We start from the raw sequence: 17,630 nt of genomic DNA on the forward strand, positions 1-17,630 counted from the left end.
TATAATTAGATATTTTGCTATAAAGGATAAAAGGTATTTATAGGATATAATATTTTAAAATAATATTTATTTAAAATAAATAGGGTACTAAGGTTTCCTATAGGTTGTAAAATTTCCAATATTAATTAGGAGACTCACGAGTTAAGTTTCTCTATATCACCCGCGAGAGTACAAGAGAGTTTTTTCCAATTAAAGGACAATCGAAGCGGGATTGGTTTATTTATTCAGAGTCGCCACTTGGGAGATTTAGGGTGTCCCAAGTCACCAATTTTAATCCCGAATCGAGGAAAAGAATGACTCCATATTACAGTCTGCGTACCAGAAATCCGGATAAGGAATTCTGTTAACCCGGGAGAAGGTGTTAGGCATTCCCGATTTTGTGGTTCTAGCACGGTCGCTCAACTGTCATATTCGGCTTATTTATCTTATTTTTAATACAATTATGAACCAATGTGCCAATTTTAACTTTTTACCACTTTATTATTATTATTTTAGAGAATGTGAACATCGCTTAAAAACATGTCTTTGGACTGCGTCACATGAAATGCACCCACAATCCGGAACATATTTTATTTGATGTTTTGGGATTTGGATTTGGGTCGCACGAAATGCACACCCGAGTTTAAGAAAATAGATTATTAAACACGCGCCTAAAGAGACTATCGTGTTATTATTTTGGGAAAGCCGTGAAATTCGTTAAACGGCCCTCCTGAATTCTAAGTAATTTTAATACATATATTTTTGTGAGGGCTCCGCAATCTGTACATTTTTTATTTGGCGAAGCTTGTCTCGTTTTTATTTTTTTATTTTTAAAAGGATGCCATTTTTTAATACCTTTAACAATACCAAACCCTACAGCCACTTTACAACTAAAATCTCATAACTTGTCAAAAGTTTAATAAAAGAAGTTAAGCGAATGAGTGTTTCGGGCGTAATAACAACAGGTACTAATACTAATTTTGTCCAAATAAACTAAGAAAATGAAGGGACGAACGAATCAACGTCAAACTGTGTCCTAGAACTCCTAATACAACTAAATCAAATGACATCAAGTAAACAAGAATAACATAACACAAAGATGAACCAAAATGCATACGGTGAAACATAAGAAGAAAATTATCATACCAATTTCTATATTGCATCTTCGAACATTTAACGTAACGTTTCCTTATCTAATACTTGAGGTTTACTAACCTGAACAAAACAGAAATGGATGGAGCCATGGACCAGTCCTAAACATCGACCTCAATGGATGACCTCGAACGGGAACCCATGGAAACAGTCATCAAAGCTCAAACAGAATAGCTCGCACCAGAAACTCGAACATGAACGGACGAAGAAGAAGGTGATGACTGCTACTGGTTTTTTTCGTGTGGTCCTTCGAACGTGAGGGGGCCGAACGATGAAGGAGGTGATGAAGATGGTTGTGGCATCGGGACATGGGTTCGACGGGCAGTGATGGTGGTTTCACGATGGAAGGTGATGGCATTTGGATGTAGGGTCGACGACGTTGCTGCTGGTTCATGAGGGATAGTGGGTTGTTGATAGTGGTCGTGAGACGGAGAAGGAGCCGGGGCGACGACCGAGAAAGCAGCAGCCGTTGCTGCTTGACAGAGGCTGGACACAGTGGAGGAAACTGGTAGCGGCAACAATGGTGGGTTTCACGGAGGAAGAAGGCGATGGGGAAGGTGACGGACTGGTTGCGATGGAGTTTGGGAGGAGACGGGGCTGTTTGGTGGTTTGTTGATGGTGGTGGTGAGACGGAGATGGAGTAGGGTTATGGTCGCTGGTTATGGCGACGGGGTGATGGAGCTAGGAGGAGGAGGAGTGACGATGGAAGGAGCTGGTGGTCCGGACAGTGGGGTCGACGGTGGTTTTGGTGGTGGAAGGGTCTGTTTGGTGTAGGGTCGTTTGGGCGGTGGTTTTTTCTTTCACAGTAGGGTTTTCCTTCCTTCTTTTTGGAAGGAAGATGATGAACAGTCTTATCTTTTCAAAAATCCCATGCGTTCAACCCCTTTTGCCTTGTCTTTGTCCGTGTATTTTGTACCCAATGCAAAGCAAATGGACCCCACGTGTGTAGGGGTCCAAGATTTGTGTCCCCCATGCGCGGTGAGGTTCCCCGTGTACGGTGTTCCGTCCGTGTTCCCCACGCGTGTCCCCCATGTGTGGTGGACTCGGATTATTGTGGGCTAGGTCCGAAAATTAGGCCTAAAACCGGGTAGTTTGAACGCGAATATTATTCTTTTGCCCGGACCCGAGAAATAGGAACACGACGTTGCTCAACTGATTATGTAAGCAAAATAGCTATTAAAATAAGACTAATTATTTAAAACAAAACTATATTATTATTTTTTAATATTTTTTCGAGATTAAAATAGCTACAAAACATTAATAAAACTATTTTTTTAATTTTCGTTTTTAATATAAAGATAAAATATTAAGTAATATTTTTTGTATTTTTCAAAATTAAAATGACTACAAAACATTAATAGAATTATATTTTTTGGTAATTTCGAAATTATATAAAGTACAAAAATAAAGTACATTTTTTTGTATTTTTTCAAGTTTATGAGAAATACATAAACTAAAAATTTGTATATATATTTATATATATATTTTTGTAATTTTTTCCTTTTGCGACGAAATAAAGTAAAGTAGTCCAAATAGCTATATTAGACCCAATTTCAAATATTCACGCTAAAAATGTGAAAATTCCCGGGGATGGTCAAAAATCACGTGTCTACAACTGCCCCTCTTTGACTGGAAACACGAAGAGTTTTTCGACGAAGAACGACTAGACATGTTTTTGACCTGACCATTATTTGGAGGGACTACACTGAGGAAAGGAAGGGGATGTGACCGAGCCCTGGCATCTGAGCTGCCTATATATCCTTGGTTATACAAGAATCAGGCCACGTGTAGTTCGGGAATGAGAGATGGTAGATTGTACCGAGGTGAAGAGTCGATCGAGGTGCCGTTCCGTTGAGGTTTCGGTCCGCGGTCCTGCCATTACAATGAAAACTGAAAAAGACTAACTAAGCCTATCAGCTACTAGTTACAAGGATTCCTATCTTTAACTCTTCTGAAACTTGATCTTGAGTCTTGAATGGTGCTTCATACAGACTTTGGATGTGAACCTTGACTTGCTAGTTGTAGGTGCTAGTTCTTGAGCAGACCACATCTGTTCTCCACTTCCGTACTCTAGGTTCTTTTTCTTTTTCTTTTTTTCTCTTTTTTCTTTTTTTTTTCTATGCTTGCCTTTTTTCTCTTCTTGTTTTTGTTTTTGTGACCAACTTCTGTTGATCATCCCAGACTATTGACTCGCATTCTTGAGGCGAGCTTCTACTATTTCTAACATGGATTGAATGCTGGGGATTTCTGTTGTAACCTTCTGCTTTCCAATGGGTCACTGTTTGATCTTGAAAAATGTTCCTCTGTTCTACAGGCGGACTCCTGACTTCTTCGATCTTCGACATACAACAAACTCCGTTCTACAGGCGGGTCCCTGACAACCAAAACAAACAAAACAAACAAAATTTCCTAACCCAGTTTGTACTGGGAAGATTTGTGAGTCGTTAGCAAAATTGTAACTCACTTACCCTACTGATGCAATTATGAGAGTAAACTAAAGACTAGGCTAGGATGTGCATCTCCTACGAGTAAAACCAAAACTCTTGCTAGCAAATGTGTCTGCTAAAAAAAACCTCAATGACTCAAACTAGAAAGTGCTTCTTCTATGGTTGAATCGGAATGAGCTAAACTAGGAAGTGCGTCTCCTAAGGGTGAAAACTTCAGTGACTAGAACTAAGAAGTGCGTCTCCTATGAATAAAATCTCGATTTAGGAAGTGCGTCTCCTAAAAAACTTGAAAGACCTTGATTAGGAAGTGCATCTCCTACGGGTAAACTTCAAAAAACTGGACTAGGAATTGTGTCTCCTATGGTCGAACTTAAAATGAATCAAACTAGGAAGTGCATCTCCTAAGGGTGATATCTCAATTCCGGAAGAGCGTCTCCTGAAATACGAATGAAATCTTAAATGAACCAGACTAGGAAGTGCGTCTCCTAAAGCAAAAGTATAACCTGAGCGAACCAGACTAGGAAGTGTGTCTCCTAATAATGAAAACTTAATTCAGGAAGTGCGTTTCCTATGCATGAAATTAAACTTAGGAAGTGCGTCTCCTAGGGGTAAAATAGTCTTAGGAAGTGCATCTCCTATGGGTGAAACCTTAATGATTTTGAACTAGGAAGTGTGTCTCCTATGAATGAAAATAATTTAGGAAATGCGTCTCCTATGCGTGAAATCTTAATTTAGGAAGTGCGTCTCCTATGGGGTAAAAGTAAACTTAGGAAGTGTGTCTCCTATTGGCAAAACTAAACTTTAAGGAAGTGCGTCTCCTATTGGGTACAATAAACTTAGGAAGTGCGTTTCCTGTGGGTACAATAAACTTAGGAAGTGCGTCTCCTATTGGGAAAAACTGTTCTTAGGAAGTATGTCTCCTATTGGTAAAACTTACTTAGGAAGTGCGTCTCCTATGGGTACAACTATACTTAGGAAGTGCTTCTCCTGTTGGGTACAACTATACTTAGGAAGTGCGTCTCCTATTGGTGAGATTATTCTTAGGAAGTGCGTCTCCTATTGGTAAAACTATTCTTAGGAAGTGCGTCTCCTACTGGTGAAACTTGCTTAGGATGTGCGTCTCCTATTGGTGAAATTATTCTTAGGAAGTGCGTCTCCTCTGGGTGAAACTTATCTTAGGAAGTGCGTCTCCTATTGGTGAAACTATTCTTAAGAAGTGCGTCTCCTACTGGTGAAACTTATCTTAGGATGTGCGTCTCATATTGGTGAAATTATTCTTAGGAAGTGCGTCTCCTCTGGGTGAAACTTATCTTAGGAAGTGGATCTCCTACTAGTGAAACTTATCTTAGGAAGTGCGTCTCCTATTGGTGAAACTATTCTTAGGATGTGTGTCTCCTCTTGGTGAATCTTATCTTAGGAAGTGCGTCTCCTATTGGTGAAACTATTCTTAGGACGTACGTCTCCTATTGGTGAAACTTATCTTAGGAAGTGCGTCTCCTTAGGAAGTGCGTCTCCTATTGGTGAAATTATTCTTAGGAAGTGCGTCTCCTATTGGTGAAACTATTCTTAGGAAGTGCGTCTCCTTAGGAAGTGCGTCTCCTATTGGTGAAATTATTCTTAGGAAGTGCGTCTCCTATTGGTGAAACTTATCTTAGGAAGTGCGTCTCCTTAGGAAGTGCGTCTCCTATTGGTGAAATTATTTTTAGGAAGTGCGTCTCCTATTGGTGAAACTTATCTTAGGATGTGCGTCTCCTGTTGGTGAAACTGACTTAGGATGTGCGTCTCCTCTTGGTGAATCTTATCTTAGGAAGTGCGTCTCCTCTTGGTGAAACTTACTTAGGAAGTGCGTCTCCTATTGGTGAAACTATTCTTAGGAAGTGCGTCTCCTTAGAAAGTGCGTCTCCTATTGGTGAAATTATTCTTAGGAAGTGCGTTTCCCATTGGTGAAACTTGCTTAGGAAGTGCGTCTCCTATTGGTGAAACTTATCTTAGGAAGTGCGTCTCCTTAGGAAGTGCGTCTCCTATTGGTGAAATTATTCTTAGGAAGTGCGTCTCCTATTGGTGAAACTTATCTTAGGAAGTGCGTCTCCTATTGGTGAAACTTACTTAGGAAGTGCGTCTCATATTGGTGAAACTTACTTAGGAAGTGTGTCTCCTATTGGTGAAATTATTACTTAGGAAGTGCGTCTCCTATTGGTGAAATTAACTTAGGAAGTGCGTCTCCTATTGGTGAAACTATTCTTAGGAAGTGCGTCTCCTACTGGTGAAACTTATCTTAGGAAGTGCGTCTCCTATTGGTGAAACTTAACTTAGGAAGTGCATCTCCTATTGGTGAAACTTATCTTAGGACGTGCGTCTCCTATTGGTGAAACTTAACTTAGGACGTGCATCTCCTATTGGTGAAACTTAACTTAGGAAGTGCGTCTCATATTGGTGAAACTTAACTTAGGATGTGCGTCTCCTGTTGGTGAAACTAACTTAGGATGTGCGTCTCCTGTTGGTGAAACTTAACTTAGGATGTGCGTCTCCTGTTGGTGAAACTAACTTAGGATGTGCGTCTCCTATTGGTGAAACTAACTTAGGAAGTGCGTCTCCTGTTGGTGAAACTTAACTTAGGAAGTGCGTCTCTTATTGGTAAAAATAAACTTTAGGAGGAAATACATCTCCTATGGATAAAGACAAACTTAGGAGGAAATGCCTCTCCTATGGGTGAAACTAAAACAAACTTAGGAGGAAATGCATCTCCTATGGGTAAAGACGTGGAATGTATTCCCTTGTTATACAGGTGGGCGCCTAATGGTAAAGACACAAAATGTATTCCATTGTTATACAGGTGGGCGCCTAAGATATGAAATACACAGACAAAAAGTATTCCTCTCGTTATTCAGGTGGGCGCCTGTCTAAACTAAGACATAAAAGTATTCCTCTCGTTATTCAGGTGGGCGCCTAATGGTAAAGACATGAAAAATGTATTCCCTTGTTATACATGTGGGTGCCTAATGGTAAAGACATGAAAAATGATAGACCCGCATTACACTGGTGGGTGACCTAGAATATGAAATGAACAGAGAAAAATGTATTCCCGCATTATACTTGTGGGTGACCTAGAACAGAAATGAAAAGACAGAAATGTATTCCTCTCGTTATTCAGGTGGGCGCCTGTCTTCATCAATAACTTTGAAAATAACATCCTATTTGAGGGCGGATGAACCCAAACATATCCTATTTGAGGGCGGATGAACACGACATATCCTATTCGAGGGTGGATGAACCCGAACTATCCTGTTTGAGGGCGGATGAACCCGACATATCCTATTTGAGGGCGGATGAACCCGTCATATCCTATTTGAGGGCGGATGAACCCAACATATCCTGTTTGAGGGCGGATGAACCCAACATATCCTGTTTGAGGGCGGATGAACCCAACATATCCTATTTGAGGGTGGATGAACCCGACATATCCTATTTGAGGGCGGATATACCTGAACTATCCTATTCGAGGGCGGATGACCCAAAATATCCTATTCGAGGGCGGATGAACCCAAAATATCTTTTAAAACTTGAAAATGTCTTACCTCAAAACTTGCTGAGGATTATTTACTTACCTGCTGGGGGATAAAATGTTACCAGCTGGGGATAACGCTGTTGAGGATAGCACTGCTGGGGGATTTTCATTCCTTCAAAACTGGTGCTCCACTCTTCGGAAGCTTGTTGGGAATGATGTTGGCCTCTTGCTTTTTTCTGAGCTCAAGTTTCATCCCTTTGCTGGGGAACAACTTCCTCCATTGAAACTTATTATGTTGGGGGCAACTCTGGTTCTAAGACCACTTCCCTTGCGACTGGCGTTATCTTTATTCTTCCCCGAATGGGTACCTGACTTCCAAAAAATTTTCTAAATGGAAGGAAAATTTTCTGCCCCAGTTTGGCGATTTTCTTTATGGCCTGTTTTTCCGCCATCAATAACGTTCATTTTCCCTATTTCTAAATCAAAGAAAATTTTGTTAGTTTAAATACATGGTAAGCGGTCATGCCACTCTTGTTGGGGATGGTTTCCTCTTTCTCCTTTCCCAGCTTTGTGTTCCATTATGCTATCAAAACTTGCTGGGGATGATATTAATTGCTAACACTGGCCCATCCCATTTATCAATCTCATCTTGATGGGGATACCCTTCTTGACACGGGTTTTGCGCCTGTTCCTTGTACCACTTGGGTGTACTAGTTGATGGCCTATTTTGAAGTCATTTCCCACTGGTTCTGACCAAACAGACTCTACTAGGGAATTTTCTATGAAAGGAAAAAGATAAAAAGAAACAAAATAAAAGACAAAGGAGAAGATGACTCTTTAACAAAAGAAACTATAAATAAAAATCTATCAAACGCAGATACCGACTCTATTGGTCATGACATGCACACGTGGCCTATCCTCTGCCGTCAATCGTCTCTCAAGACCTTCCCTTGACGATTCCCCATCTGATTCCCAATCTTATTCGACTTGTAGTACCCGAAGGGTTTTCACTATCAAGCCTCTCTCATTTTGGTTTTCTCTCAGCTTTCATCGCCTTATGGTGCCTGTGAAGGTTTTCACCAATAATACTCTCTCATTTTGTATCACTTTCCAGCTGGGGATTTGGAGTGTTGCCGGTATGACTCTTTCTGTCGGGGATTAGAGTCCTTTCTGTTGTGGAACAGAATGTTATGCTCACCGGTGAGACTCTCATTTATCTGACTTGGCATCTTTTGAAGACGGTCTTTCTTTAGACCGTAATGTAGGGTTTTGGATAGGGCTAGAAAAAAAGGGTATTAAAGGCTCAAAAATGCATCGATTTTGGGTTATTAATTACAACCTTCGGAACTAGAATTATTTACAACAAACGCAACCTCTGCCCCAGTTTCTTGCTTGGGGATATCTTAATTAATTTTTTTTTCATTTTTTTTTTCAAAACTATGACCGAGCCGTGAAGCGCCTACGTATCCTCTTTGAGGAATCAGGTCAAACGTAGTTTCCAATTCCTCTTTTTTTTCATTTGACTTTCGTTTTTTTCTTTTTCTGTTATCATTTCTCATTTCTCATTTCTTTTCTTTTTTTTTTCATTTTTCTTTTGTCGTTTTGCTATTTTTTTTTATCTTCCATGTTCGTATCTTCTAGTCGTTGCTACTGATTCCGAACGAGGGGTATGAAAGAAAACAAATAAGGCTCAAAGGGCTAACGAAGGATAAAGTGTTTAGGTAGCAGAACAAAATGTCTTCATCATTCCAGTCTTCAAACATGCCAAGTGCAAACAACACAATTAAATAAAGATTTGCAGTCTCTTCTGATGGTGCTGGATTTGACAATTATATTCGCATTTGCTTTTTCATTTGTCATTTCTAAAGCATCGTTGGGTGACACTCTCATTATCATGCCAATTTGGCGAATCTTGCTTTTAACGGTTTTCTTTATATTTTACTTGCCCCAGTTCCATATGACTCGAGCTCTGAATAATCTCAACCGTCCTGATTTCCTTTAAATGGTCTGATCGCCTTTCCAGGGTTTTATGATTAACTTTTAAGGTTAGGCCCAAACTGTGTGCGCATGTCATGTCACTAGAATCGGCACCGAACAAAAATGATAAAAGGACTAAACAAAGAGATGACTGGAAATAATAAAAGACCGGATTTTGCATTGGACGACCGGTGAAATGGCTTGAATAACAAAACAAAACAAACCAGAACAAAATCCTAAACAACCCTGACAAAACTTAAACAGACCGCTATGACAAAACGGAAAGATAAGCGGCAAGATATTGACACAAAACAATCTGAATTACAATCTTAATGATCCGAATAACAGAAATGACAACAAAATAAGCCACCACAAGCTTCTCTCTTGTTATCCAAGGAACAGAGCGTCCTTCCACTTTATCAAGACTGGCATCTTAGCCACTGAGCTTCGCATCGATACTGCCAAGACCATTACCAGCTTCAATATCAGCAACATCGGTCAACAAGTTCTCAAGAGGATTCGCGTGCTCCCTGTCACTGTCATCGATCACAATTGCCCCTTCCTGAATCATTCTTTCTATTTCCTTTTTCAAAGAACGACAGTCTTCAATGCTATGTCCTTGGACATTAGAGTGATACATGCATCGTACAGCAGGATCGAATCCTTTTGCATATGGGTCTGGAGTATAGCCAAGGAGCGGCTCAATCAGTCCTGAAAGCTTTAGCTTTTCAAACAAACTTGCGTAGGACTCCCCAATTGGTGTGAAATTGTTTCCTTGCCTTTGTTTTCCCCCATGCCCCTGTTTTCTAGGGTCGTTGGGTGCTTGGAAACGTTGTGAAGGCAAGAATGCATTACGTGGTGCTGGCTCTCGCCAGCGGGGGTGACCTGATGGTTGACCCCGCGACCGGACCTTGTTCGGAGGATAATACTGAGGCGGATTATATGGAGCTCGGGGGCAGGCTTGGGCATGATGGGCTGAAAAGAGTGGCTCTGATGGTGGGTAGTAGGGTTGTGGAAGGTTGTATGGAGTGTGTGGATAATTTGGATGACTGGGTCTGGGCTGGTAGTGAGGGGAAGGACCTCTGAATTTGGACCCAGTACCTGCTTCGACTGATGCGACCTCGAGCGCACCTCCCGCGCCGCTCTGAATAGCCTGGGTCGTTGCCTTGAGCGCTGAGTAATTCAGGATTTTGTCAGACCTTAGACCCTCCTCTATCATGACCCCTATCTTTACCACTTCATTGAAGGATTTCCCAACCGTTGTCACCAAGTGACCAAAGTAAGTTGGATCCAGTGTTTGCAAGAAGTAGTCCACAATTTCTCCCTCTTTCATGGGAGGATCAACTCTGGCCGCTTGTTCTCTCCAGCGGAAACCAAACTCACGAAAACTTTCCCCAGGCTTCTTTCCAGTCCTTAGCAATGTGAGACGGTCAGGGACTATCTCGAGATTGTATTGAAAATGACCTGCAAAAGCCTGCGCCAGATCATCCCAAGTGTACCATCTGCTGGAATCCTGCCTGGTATACCATTCTAGTGCCGATCCACTCAGACTTTGGCCGAAATAAGCTATCAGCAGCTCATCTTTGCCACCTGCCCCTCTCATTTTGCTACAGAATCCCCGCAAATGCACCATGGGATCACCGTGCCCTTCATATAAATAAAACTTAGGCATCTTGAACCCAGCCGGGAGTTGGACGTCCGGGAATGGGCATAGATCCTTGTAGGCCACGCTGACCTGGTTGCCCAATCCGTGCAGGTTCCTGAAGGACTGCTCCAGGCTATTGAACTTCCTCGTCGCCTCATCTTGTTCGAGGATTTTAACCGGCTTTTCAATCTCTGCCGGTACCTCTAAGTGCGGGTTGTAGGTATGGGGTTCTGGTGCATGAAATGTGGGCTCAGAGGGATAGTATTGCGTATCAGGAGCCTGAAACAATGGCTCGATGGTCGTTCTTTGCAGGGTGACTGATGTAGGTCCCACAAAAGTGGGAACATTTGGTGTCGGGAGAGGTTGATGGGATAGTGGAGCTTGGGAATAATGGGGGCTTCTCTCCTGAAGACAACAGTGATTTGGGAGGCTTGTTGAAGGGCCGAAGTGGGGGTATTCGGGCACGTGCCCTAGTGGCTCAGGGCTATTTTGTGCTTTGGCTAGAGCTAGCTGCATTGCATTCATCTCTAGTCCCATCCTTTCTATCTTTTCCATCGCTTCCTTTAACAACTGGCTCATCGGCCTTTCTTCCTCGGTACTATTCTCTGAAGTAGTCATGCTTGTTGTTATCGGTCCTTTGGATCTAGTTTGGTAAGGGTGTGTTGCAAGAATTCTTTAACAACTAACTGTTTGAGATTCGGAAAACAACAAACTTGTTAGCATTTAGAGTTTAACAGATTTGATAACAACACATTGAGGATGCAATGCTCCTAGGCAGTTAACCGTTTCTAACATGCTTTGCTTCAAACAACATGCGTCATCCCGGCTTGCTTATTTGCCCCTTTGAAGTACTTTGGGAACCCTTTTGTTGTGGTCGAATCTTATGGAGATTGCCTACGTATCATGACCCCGCATGAATCAGACCTTGCGTTGTTCGGGCCAATAAAAGATAAACAATAATAAACATTTTTTTTCAATTTTCATATTAAAACAAACTGGGTTTCAAAGGTTTAAAGATGACCTACAAACTTGAAAATTAAACAACCCGCATATTCTAATCAAAAGATTTACAAACTCAAAAACAAATGGCCAGCTTCCTTTCTCCGTTTGACAAATGCAACCGAACGGTTATTTTTGCAAATGTGGCCCTTTCCACATTCATAGGAATTTTGAGGCCGGGGAGGATTATTTTGACACTTTACAAACTTGTCCATTCTTTTACGAAAATAACCTTTTGACAATTGAAAGATACTCTAAGGCTATTTCGGCAAGAACGGTTTAAAACGCGGCCGAAGCTGGCTCGGCTTATTTTGACCAAAAATCCAAACGGTATTCACCTGACCGTTGACTCTTTGTTTTTTTTTTCAAATTACAATAAAAACCTAGTGTTGCAAACACGGCCCTTCAGCGCTTCGGGGACGAAGATTTTTTTAAGGTTGTGTGGGTCAACTGGACCAAAATCCTAAACATGACCCAAAAGGTGGCTATTTATGCAAAGTCAGCCTTCCGGCGTCCCTTTCGGGAACATTCGGCTATTTATGACAAAACAACATCACCTGACTTATTCATGATTCTTTTTATCGTTTTTCAAATTAGCAAACTCAATATTGCAAACACGGCCTTGCAATGTCTCTGGGACGAAAATTTTTAAGGCTGTGTGGGTCGATTGGACCAAATCTTAAAAAAATGACCCGAAGATGGCTATTTATGCAAAGTCAGCCTTCCGGCGTCCCTTTCGGGAATATTCGGCTATGTCTTGATAAAATAGCGTCACCCGACTTCTTTATGACAAAATTAAAATTTGACATATATTTTTTATTATTATTATTATTTATTTGTTTTTTGGCTTTTTAGCAAAAGGTGGGGTTGGACATCACTCGACTTATTTATGACATGTTTTTTTTTATTATTATTTATTTTTGGCTTTTTTAGCAAAAGGGGGGTTGGACCAGATGAGGGTTGCCTACGTATCTCACATCCGGTGAGAATCAAACCCGCGTAGTTCGGGCAAATAAACTATTTTTGAGAAGACCCTTTTCCATTTTTTTTTACAACAAACAAACAAACTATTATTTTTCATTCATAAAAAACTAACAAACTAACAAGAAACATAAAATATTCCTTTTTTTTTTCAAAATTTCGGCGGAGTTTCAACACTACTTGGACATTGATTTTTTTTTTCTAAAAATAAGTAGTTATATCTCTACACTGTTATTTTCTCCTCTTTTTCACGATTTTTTTTTAATCTGCCGAAAATGATGAAAACATACAAAATCTTTTGAATTTTCATGCTTTTTTAATATGTATTTTTATTTTTTATATTTATTATTATTTTTCAAAAATGTGGCATGGGAAACATAAGGATTTCCAAGACATCTTGGATTCCACAAATGTTCCCCATGTGCTTTTTCCTAAAAATGAAGTGTGGGGGACATAGGGAATTCCAAGACTTCTTGGATTCCACAAATGTTCCCCATGTGCTTTTTCCCAAAAATGAAGTGTGGGGGACATAGGGAATTCCAAGACTTCTTGGATTCCACAAATGTTCCCCATGTGCTTTTCCCAAAAATGAAGCATGGGGGACATATGGAATACCAAGGCTTCTTGAAATTCCACAATGTTCCTCATGTGCTTAATTAACATAATAGCATGCTTATCTAAAAAATCGTGCAACTTTCTTATTTAACGTGATCAGCATGATAAGGAGTGTCATTTGTCCGCAAATATCATTGGTCCGCCAAATGACTCATTCACCCTTGAATAAATACAACATGTAGCACATAGGATGCCAAAAGATGGTCTATTATTTTCAGGTTGCTTGTCCTAGACGGACTCAACCCCTGTGTTGAGTCCCCTAAGTCAAATGCACATGATGCAAATAAATGTTCCTACTAGGGATCCGGCATGAAGCTGAGTTATTCTAGGTTCAAAACCTGGGTGTTTGTTCTAGACTTGGCTTACCCGAGCGGACAGCTCGAGCCGAGGGGGGGCAGCGTACCGGGAATACAGAAGCTTCACCGGCTTAGCAACTTGTCCGAACCTCGTTCTAAATTGGGATTTGACACTATACAGAAAAGAAGTCGTACGAAGTACACCCTTCTTCATGATTTAGAAGACTCAGAAAGGATATGGGTTTCGGCACAGTTTATATACAGTTCACGTAATATCAAAGCGGTAAAAGCAGCATTTAGCACATTAGGCTCAAACATGTAAAAATCAGATAAAACCAAATATAACAATTTATCTAAGCTCGAATTTCTAACCCTGAACCAGTGGTTCTGGGTTTTTTAAAAAGTCCCCAGCAGAGTCGCCAGAGCTGTCACACCTCCTTTTTCTGCACCCGCGAGGGTACAAGGGAGTTTTTATCAATTAAAGGACAATCGAAACGAGATTGGTTTATTTATTCAGAGTCGCCACTTGGGAGATTTAGGATCTCCCAAGTCACCAATTTTAATCCCGAATCGAGGAAAAGAATGACTCCATATTACAGTCTGCGTACCAGAAATCCGGATAAGGAATTCTGTTAACCCGGGAGAAGGTGTTAGGCATTCCCGAGTTTCGTGATTCTAGCACGGTCGCTCAACTGTCATATTCGGCTTATTTATCTTATTTTTAATACAATTATGAACCAATGTGCCAATTTTAACTTTTTACCACTTTATTATTATTATTTTAGAGAATGTGAACATCGCTTAAAAACATGTCTTTGGACTGCGTCACATGAAATGCACCCACAATCCGGAACATATTTTATTTGATGTTTTGGGATTTGGATTTGGGTCGCATGAAATGCACACCCGAGTTTAAGAAAATAGATTATTAAACACGCGCCTAAAGAGACTATCGTGTTATTATTTTGGGAAAGCCAAGAAATTCGCTAAACGGCCCTCCTGAATTCTAAGTAATTTTAATACATATATTTTTGTGAGGGCTCCGCAATCTGTACATTTTTTATTTGGCGAAGCTTGTCTCGTTTTTATTTTTTTATTTTTAAAAGGATGCCATTTTTTAATACCTTTAACAATACCAAACCCTACAGCCACTTTACAACTAAAATCTCATAACTTGTCAAAAGTTTAATAAAAGAAGTTAAGCGAATGAGTGTTTCGGGCGTAATAACAACAGGTACTAATACTAATTTTGTCCAAATAAACTAAGAAAATGAAGGGACGAACGAATCAACGTCAAACTGTGTCCTAGAACTTCTAATACAACTAAATCAAATGACATCAAGTAAACAAGAATAACATAACACAAAGATGAACCAAAATGCATACAGTGAAACATAAGCAGAAAATTATCATACCAATTTCTATATTGCATCTTCGAACATTTAACGTAACGTTTCCTTATCTAATACTTGAGGTTTACTAACCTGAATAAAACAGAAACGGATGGAGCCATGGACCAGTCCTCAACATCGACCTCAATGGATGACCTCGAACGGGAACCCATGGAAACAGTCATCAAAGCTCAAACGGAATAGCTCGCGCCAGAAACTCGAACATGAACGGACGAAGAAGAAGGTGATGACTGCTACTGGTTTTTTTCGTGTGGTCCTTCAAACGTGAGGGGGCCGAACGACGAAGGAGGTGATGAAGATGGTTGTGGCGTCGGGACATGGGTTCGACGGGCAGTGATGGTGGTTTCACGATGGAAGGTGATGGCATTTGGATGTAGGGTCGACGACGTTGCTGCTGGTTCGTGAGGGATGGTGGGTTGTTGATGGTGGTCGTGAGACGGAGAAGGAGCTGGGGCGACGACCGGGAAAGCAGCAGCCGTTGCTGCTTGACAGAGGCTGGACACAGTGGAGGAAACTGGTAGCGGCAGCAATGGTGGGTTTCACGGAGGAAGAAGGCGATGGGGAAGGTGACGGACTGGTTGCGATGGAGTTTGGGATGAGACGGGGCTGTTTGGTGGTTTATTGATGGTGGTGGTGAGACGGAGAGGGAGTAGGGTTATGGTCGCTGGTTATGGCGACGAGGTGTTGGAGCTAGGAGGAGGAGGAGTGACGATGGAAGGAGCTGGTGGTCCGGACAAAGGGGTCGACGGTGGTTTTGGTGGTGGAAGGGTCTGTTTGGTATAGGGTCGTTTGGGCGGTGGTTTTTTCTTTCACAGTAGGGTTTTCCTTCCTTCTTTTTGGAAAGAAGATGATGAACAGTATTATCTTTTCAAAAATCCCATGCGTTCAACCCCTTTTGCCTTGTCTTTGTCCGTGTATTTTGTACCCAATGCCAAGCAAATGGACCCCACGTGTGTAGGGGTCCAAGATTTGTGTCCCCCATGCGCGGTGGGGTTCCCCGTGTACGGTGTTCCGTCCGTGTTCCCCACGCGTGTCCCTCATGTGTGGTGGACTCAGATTAGTGTGGGCTAGGTCCGAAAATTAGGCCTAAAACCGGGTAGTTTGAACCCCGAATATTATTCTTTTGCTCGGACCCGAGAAATAGGAACACGACGTTGCTCAACTGATTATGTAAGCAAAATAGCTACTAAAATAAGACTAATTATTTAAAACAAAACTATATTATTATTTTTTAATATTTTTTCGAGATTAAAATAGCTACAAAACATTAATAAAACTATTTTTGTAATTTTCATTTTTTAATATAAAGATAAAATATTAAGTAATATTTTTTGTATTTTTCAAAATTAAAATGACTACAAAACATTAATAGAATTATATTTTTTGGTAATTTCGAAATTATATAAAGTACAAAAATAAAGTACATTTTTTTGTATTTTTTCAAGTTTATGAGAAATACATAAACTAATATATATATATATATATATATATATATATATATATATATATATATATATATATATATATATTGTAATTTTTTCCTTTTGCGACGAAATAAAGTAAAGTAGTCCAAATAGTTATATTAGACCCAATTTCAAATATTCACGCTAAAAATGTGAAAATTCCCGGGAGGGTCAAAAATCACGTGTCTACACCATCTACACCAAAAACTACTCAAAATAGTATTCATCTTGAAACTATACTCCAAAACCACAATAACCTAAAGCTACTCTAACACTATCTGCATCTTTGAATCTGACTCCGTGATTTGTCTAGCAATCTTTGAAGGTGCTTCATTCTCGCTTATGGCATCAACGTCTATCTTCCGCATAGCATATTCCCAGAAGAGAGCACCATATTTTTGACGGAGTAGAGTGAAATCAAATGCTGTTTGTGGAATCTCTCCAAGAGTGCTCAGAAACTCTGCGTATGCTGCAACATGTACCCCACAATCTCTAAAAAAATTAATAAAATACAAATTTTGGCTGGTGTTTCACAAAAAATTAATTCCCTGCATTTAACAAGAATAAATACATGTAAATACAATTGAATACAATGCATATTTCATAGTAAATCTGACATGAATACAACTACAAACACTTAGAAGTATAGATATAACTGAATACACATAGTATATTACAGTACATCTGATATGAATACATACGAATACAACTAAATACACTGACAAAGCTAAATACATATTAAAAAACTAGCTACAACACACATGACATAAAAAATAAGTGAGTTGAATACATATGAATACAATTAAAAACTTACTGGGAAATTAAACAGTTGCAAACAAAAAATAACTAAGATGAATACAATTAAAAACATACTGGAAAATTGAACAGTTGCAAACTATCAAAATACATAAGAATACATATACATACTTATAAATACAACTGAATACAGTAATACCAAATAGTACAAAAATGTGAAATTGAATAAAACTAAATATATTTAAATACAACCAGATACATACGAATACAACATCGTACATGTAAAATAACTTGAATAATTATGAATACATATAAGTTTCTTTGAATGCATATTGATACAATAGCAATTACCTTTTCGTGTCGTGTATCTGATGTTTTTTTTGCAGCGACTTCCTTTACATTG

This window comes from Nicotiana tabacum, chromosome 7 (genome assembly GCF_000715075.1).
Source record: "Nicotiana tabacum cultivar K326 chromosome 7, ASM71507v2, whole genome shotgun sequence".
In the NCBI taxonomy this organism is placed as follows: Eukaryota; Viridiplantae; Streptophyta; class Magnoliopsida; order Solanales; family Solanaceae; genus Nicotiana; species Nicotiana tabacum.